This window comes from Armigeres subalbatus, unplaced genomic scaffold (genome assembly GCF_024139115.2).
Source record: "Armigeres subalbatus isolate Guangzhou_Male unplaced genomic scaffold, GZ_Asu_2 Contig293, whole genome shotgun sequence".
In the NCBI taxonomy this organism is placed as follows: Eukaryota; Metazoa; Arthropoda; class Insecta; order Diptera; family Culicidae; genus Armigeres; species Armigeres subalbatus.
In genome coordinates this window covers 126439-132710 of record NW_026943034.1, presented here as the reverse complement: position 1 = coordinate 132710, position 6272 = coordinate 126439, and the positions used below count along the sequence as shown (strand labels likewise).

Genomic DNA, 6272 nt, shown 5'->3' with positions numbered 1-6272 from the left:
GACTAAATGTCCCTTCGATCAAACGTCCATTCGACGTAATGTCCTTTAGACGAAATGGTATAGATTCATGGAATTCATCTTAGAAGTGCGCGTTTTTTTTTTCAAAGCTTTTCATTATCGTACTTTGAGTAACAAATGATTGTGATGACCCAATTTGGTGAACCTGGGTGGTCCTCCAGTAGATCCGGAACGTCCGTAAAAATGTTCAATTCATAAAACTTATCATAAAAGGGTGCGGTTTTTTCCAAAGCTTTTCATTATCGAACACTGAGTAACAAATGATTATGGTGACCCAGTGTGATGGACCTGAGTGGCCACCGGAGTTCCTCCAGAAGATCTGGAACATCCGTAGAAGTGGTCAATTCATAAAACTCACCATGGAATAGCTGAATCACCGAACGCTGAGTAATAAATGATTATGATGACCCTTTTTGAAGGACCTGGGTGGCTACCGAGGTCTTCCGGAAGATTTGGAACGTCCGTTAAAGTGGTCAATTCGTGGTGAATGGTGAATATCGATCATGGAAGCAAATTATGCCATACTTGAAAATATTTTCTGGGTTAATGTGATTGTTCTTTCAAAAAAACTAGTGTCATCTTAATTTTTATGAATTGACTATAATTACAGATTTTTTGATTCTGCGGAGTTTCATTCGTGACTACACACGTTCCTGAGAATGGGTTACAACGATCATCCATTACTCAGGATACGAAAAAAGAAAACTATGACAAGTTTCATGAATTGACCGATTTTACGGATGATCTGAATGTACCTGAAGACATACAGTGGGCAATCCATGCGAATTGGTTACGATCATTTGTTTCTAAAATTAGGAAAATAAAAAGGTTTAGAAGAATAGTGCTTCTTCTTCTTCTTCTATGGAAAACACGCCATTTCTAAGGTGGGTTTTATGAATTGATCTCTTTACGTGTGATACGGACATTCCGAAGGGCCTTTAGTTGCTACTCACATCCGTGAGAAAAGGTCACGGTAATAATTTCATGTTCAGACAAGGAATTTGAAAAAAAAAGGCTCTTCTAGTATGTATTACATAAATTAACCACTTTAACCGATGTTCCGTATCTTCCGTAAGACCTCCGGTAGTCACTTTGGTAAATAAGAACGGGTCACGACATTCCTTCGTATCTTGCTCAGAGTTAGATAATAGAAAGATTTTTTTTAAAAGTTCGATAATGAAAAGCTTTAGAAAAAACCGTGCTCTTTTATGATAAGTTTCATGAATTGACCATTTTTACGGGCGTTCTGGATCTTCTGGAGCACTTCCGGTGGCCACCCAGATCCACCAAAATAGGTCACCACAATCATTTGCTACTCAAAGTACTATGAGGAAAAGCTTTGGAAAAAACCGCGCTCTTCTATGATGTATTTCATGAATTGACCACTTTTACGGACGTTCCGGATCTTCTGAAGGACCTTCGGCCATACAGGTCCATCCAAATGGGTTACCACAATCATTTGTTACTTGTAGTTCGATAATGAAAAGCTTTGGAAAAAACCGCGCTATTATATGATAAGTTTCATTAATTGACCATTTTTACGGATGTTCCGGATCTTCCGGAAAACTCCGGTGGCCACCCAGTTCCACCAAAATGAGTAACCACAATCATTTGTTACTCAAATTACGATAATCAAAAGTTTTGTGAAAACTGCATTCATCTAGGATGAGTTCCATGAATTGACCACTTCACCGAATGTTCCGGATCCTCTGGAGGACCTCCGGTGGCCACGCAGGTCCATCAAAATGGGTCACCACAATCATTTGTTACTCAGCGTTCGATAATTAAAAGCTTTGGAAAAAAACCGCGCTCTTCTAGGATGAGTTCAATGAATTGACCACTTCTACGGATGTTCCGGATCTTCCGGAAGGACACCGGACCGTGAAATAACCAGGAATTGTGTTGATCCATGGAAATGGACAATGGCTACATTCTAATAATATTATTGCTACGCAAATTAATGAGTATTTCCAAAATCACCCTTCGAGAGGCAAGAAATCACGCCAAAAATTGACCTAAGAATCTATGTTCTTTCAACATCGATTCTTGGGAACCAGAATGGCCAAAATGCTAAAATCTGTCCGTAACGACATCCGTGGAATCCATACCTTCAATTTGGTTCCAAAAGATTTAGAATCGGTTCGAAAATGAATTTTTGGGAGCGAATTCAATTTGGGGTCATTTTGACCCGCTAATGCACAATGTGTAACTTTTTAATGCACTAGGAAGGTTAACAGGCTGTCAAATTGCGCTGTCGCGTCGCGTCGCATCGTACTTCGCGTTTACTTTGGTTTGCCCCCAAGACGAGTTTAGTACTTTTCATTTAATTCCACTACGTTTTGTTATCTTTTCAGATACGTATTTCGACCTCAACTGTGAGGCCGTCTTCAGTGTCTAAGTCGAGTCAAGTACGAGACACTGAAGACGGCTTCACAGTTGAGGTCGAAACACGTATCTGAAAAGATAACAAAACGTAGTGGATTTTAATGGAAAGTACTAAACTCTGAGCAAGATGGATCAACTAGGTCCGAGCTCAATGACAGACAAAGAAAAAAAAGTACTTAACTCTTCTTAGGCAGTTGAGTTTTGAAATTCCTGGAACCGATTCGAACCGATAGACGGATACATCCATAACTTTTAAAATCATTAAGTTTGAAGTGCCGCATGACAGGTTTCACTTATTTCTCAAGATTGAAGTTTGAACCAGTATTTGGTAATTCCGATCATCGGTTCCCATCGGTTCAAATGCGGTCCAGGAAATTCAAAACTATTATAGAATGCCGCAACTAGTGAAACCATGAAGTTTGATGTGACACGTGATGTGTTTTACTTATTTCTCAAGGTTGAATTTTGAACTGGTACTCGATAAATCCGTTTACAGGTTCCATCGGTTGAAATATGACCCACGAAGTACAACACCACTATGTTGTCATAACTTTTGAAATCATGAAGTTTGATGAGTGGCATTATTCGCCTATTTCCGTAAAGTAACCCTTAACAGGTTCCGGCGGAACGTCCGGAATCCGAAATACAGGCCATATTTAGGACCGATCAAATTCCTGATCATATTAAGTATAGCTTCTGCGCCGTTTTCAATCAAAACATCTAAAATAATCATTTCTGAAGTATGTGTTATGATAAATGGCCAAAAGCTAAAACGCATTTTATATCCAGGAATAAAGCCGGAACCGAGTGGTCAATCCTGAAAACAAGGATGTTAACGATCATTCAGTAATTTGCGTTCGATCATTTAGTAGTTTGTCAATAACACATTCCAGAAGCTGAATTTCAAAATATGTTGTATGGTGGACTTCTAGTGCGAAGGTTTTTCTACAACTTTGCCTAATGGTTCGTTATTAGAATCCAACTAATAACGGAGTTAGAGCGCTAGTTGCAGTAACTTTAACTAAATGATTGGAATTTTGTTATCATTTAGTCTAAGTTACTGAAACCATAGCTATAACTCCGTTACTAGTAGAGTTCAAACAACGAACCATTAGGCAGAGTTGTAGAAAAACCTTCGCACTAGAAGTCCACCATACAACATATTTTAAAATTCAGCTTCTGGAATGTGTTATTGACAAACTACTAAATGATCGAACGCAAATTACTGAATGATCGTTAACATCCTTGCCTGAAAATCCATAAAACTACCGAAACTTGAATAAATTCCGCTTCTTTCGGTGAAAGTTACGATAAAAAAAGACAAAAAAGTTACAACTGAAAAAAAATATATTTTCGTTTTCCAAAGGGGGGTTAGTAACGGAAGGATTAAAAAAATGAGATATTCGAGTCTGCGAGGTGAACCGACCCAGGGCCGAAAACCTCATTAATAAAGATAATAATAATAATAATAAGTTATTCGAGTTTTTACTTTTTTAATCGAATGTATCTTATAAATACTCACTTCGCACTTCTCACTTTTCAAGGTGAGAAGTGAGACGTCTTTTTCTCACTTCGCACTAATCATTTTTGACTTCTTACTGTAAAAAATGAGTAGTGCGAAGTAAGTAGTAAGACGTCTCACTACTCACTTCGCATCGCACCTCTCACTATTCATAGTAAGAAATGAGAAATTAGTAACATGAGGTGAAAAGCGAGACGCCGCACTCGTTTTTCAAAGTGAGAAGTGAGAAATGATAAGTGAGAGGTCTCATTGTAACCGTTTCACCTTCCCGCTAGAAAGCTAAACACAGTGGCTTATATGCGCCACTCTCTTTATCGAGAGACCACTGGTCGTGTATTTTATCCGTTGCCCGACTTTGCTGCTAAAGCATGAGAGCTATTCTTAGGGAACTGTGGAACGGTCCGAAACTGCTACTGATTGTATGAACTATAAACGGGGTCTACCTGAGGCAAATCGTGGTCTAAGCGGACACAACGAAAGAGTTTCCTGAGCGGACTAATCTCCCACAGGGCTTGAAATGAACTGAGAGAAGGTAATTTATGTTAAATTCATCTTTATGTTCTTTGATTCTTTCTTTATATATACATTGTTAAAGAGCGTGTGAGTGTGTGAGTTGTTTCAGTGTACATGGCCATGAATGGATACAACATACCTGCGCAGGGTTTACTAATGAATGATGCGGTTCGTCAACCGGGAGGGGTGCACCGACGGAATGCGATGATTCACTCAATGCAGGGGTGCACCGCAGGAATCTTCTCCACCGAGAGCGTTCGCAACGCTTCGAGAGGGTTGAAATAGCCGGGGGCTCGCTCTAAAAGGGGTCGAACTACAGTTGCGGGGGAGGGAGTCGGCGGAACCGGTACGCTACCCGATCAATCGCTAACGATCGCAGGAAGGCCGGTGAGATACTTCTCGACCCCGTTTGGCTACCAGTGTCTGGCGGACCCAGCTGAGCCCCGTCTCGGGAGAGTTCCACGTGTCCGCTAACGAACAATTCAAAATGGCGAGGCTAACGAGATAGCTTTGCCCGTAACAAAAGCGCCCTTTTGGAGGCTAATGTCCAATGCAATAGAAAGAATTAGAACCATTCGCATAAAGAACAATTTTAATGATAAATTACCTTTTTTAAAAACTATAAATTCACGCAAGCAGAGCGTTCGCCGCTGGTGATGTAGAAGCCGGAAACTATTATTTATAGGAAAGCAAATAAATTATGAAAGGGTGTTTTTCGACTGGATGGGATGTACTGTTCGGAGGATGGCTTTCTCAGTCTGAAGTATCAAAACGATGGTTTAGTTACTTGGCCGACGTTTCGGCCGATGGGTTGTGGCCTTTTCCAAGGGTCTTATAGTCTATCGTATAGTCCCTTGAAAAAGGCCACAACCCATCGGCCGAAACGTCGGCCAAGTAACTAAACCATCGTTTTGATACTTCAGACTGAGAAAGCCATCCTCCGAACAGTAGCATGAAATATAATTATGAATTCGTTTGAACCACTTTTTAAACCAGAGAGGTTTTTTTTAATTTAAACTAGTTTAATTAACACACCTTGAACTTGAAAAAGAAACCAAAAAATCACTACGACTGGGTTCTGCTCGAAGGCCGACGATAAATGAAAATGAGGGAATCAAATTAATTGTTCCCCTATGCGATTTATTTCAACATCAACCTATACTATTTCCAATAAATTTAGACGAGTTCCACAGTTTACCTATACTCTACTTTATCAAGGGCCATCTAGAATTAATCCTAAAACTAACATTTTTAGTACAATCCGCACCAAACTTGTATGCAAATTTGAATTTTTCTTAGGCAAAAATAATAATGATTCACAAAAATAAAATAACCCTATTTTCCAATTGAACTTTTTAATCGATAAAATAAACAAAATTCGGTAAACCGTTACATCACTTCTCTCCAAAAATTTCTCACTTCTCATTGTGAAAAGTGAGAAGAGCGAAGCGAGAAGTGAGATGTCTCACTACTCACTTCGCACTTCTCACTTTTCACAGTGAGAAGTGAGAATTTATAACTGCGAAGTGAGAAAAGCGACGTCTCACTTCTCACAATTTATTTCTCATTTCTCACTGTGAAAAGTGGGAAGAACGATGTAAAATGGAAGACGTCTCCCTTTTCACTCATCATTTCTAACTCCCTATTCCTCTGTTTTGCAATGAGAAGTGAGAAATGATGATTCAGCAGTGTGGAGTGAGACATCAAACTACCTATTCGGCTAGATGACCTATCCCTTCGGTCGAATGACTTATTCGGTCAAATGACCTAACCGGCCGAATAACATATTCGGCCAAATGACCTTTTCAGTCAAATGACCTATTCGGTAAAATGA

At 39.5% G+C, this 6272-nt stretch overlaps 1 long non-coding RNA gene across 1 annotated transcript; it reads right to left on the bottom strand.

Moving 5' to 3' along the window:
• Positions 1-4543: 4543 nt before the first annotated feature.
• LOC134203919 (uncharacterized) lies at positions 4544-5530 on the bottom strand. The gene is made up of 3 exons (XR_009977735.1): positions 5474-5530; positions 5046-5110; positions 4544-4978 (listed from the first exon to the last, which is right to left on the bottom strand). It is a non-coding gene; the product is annotated as an uncharacterized LOC134203919 (long non-coding RNA).
• Between the last annotated feature and the right edge of the window lie 742 nt (positions 5531-6272).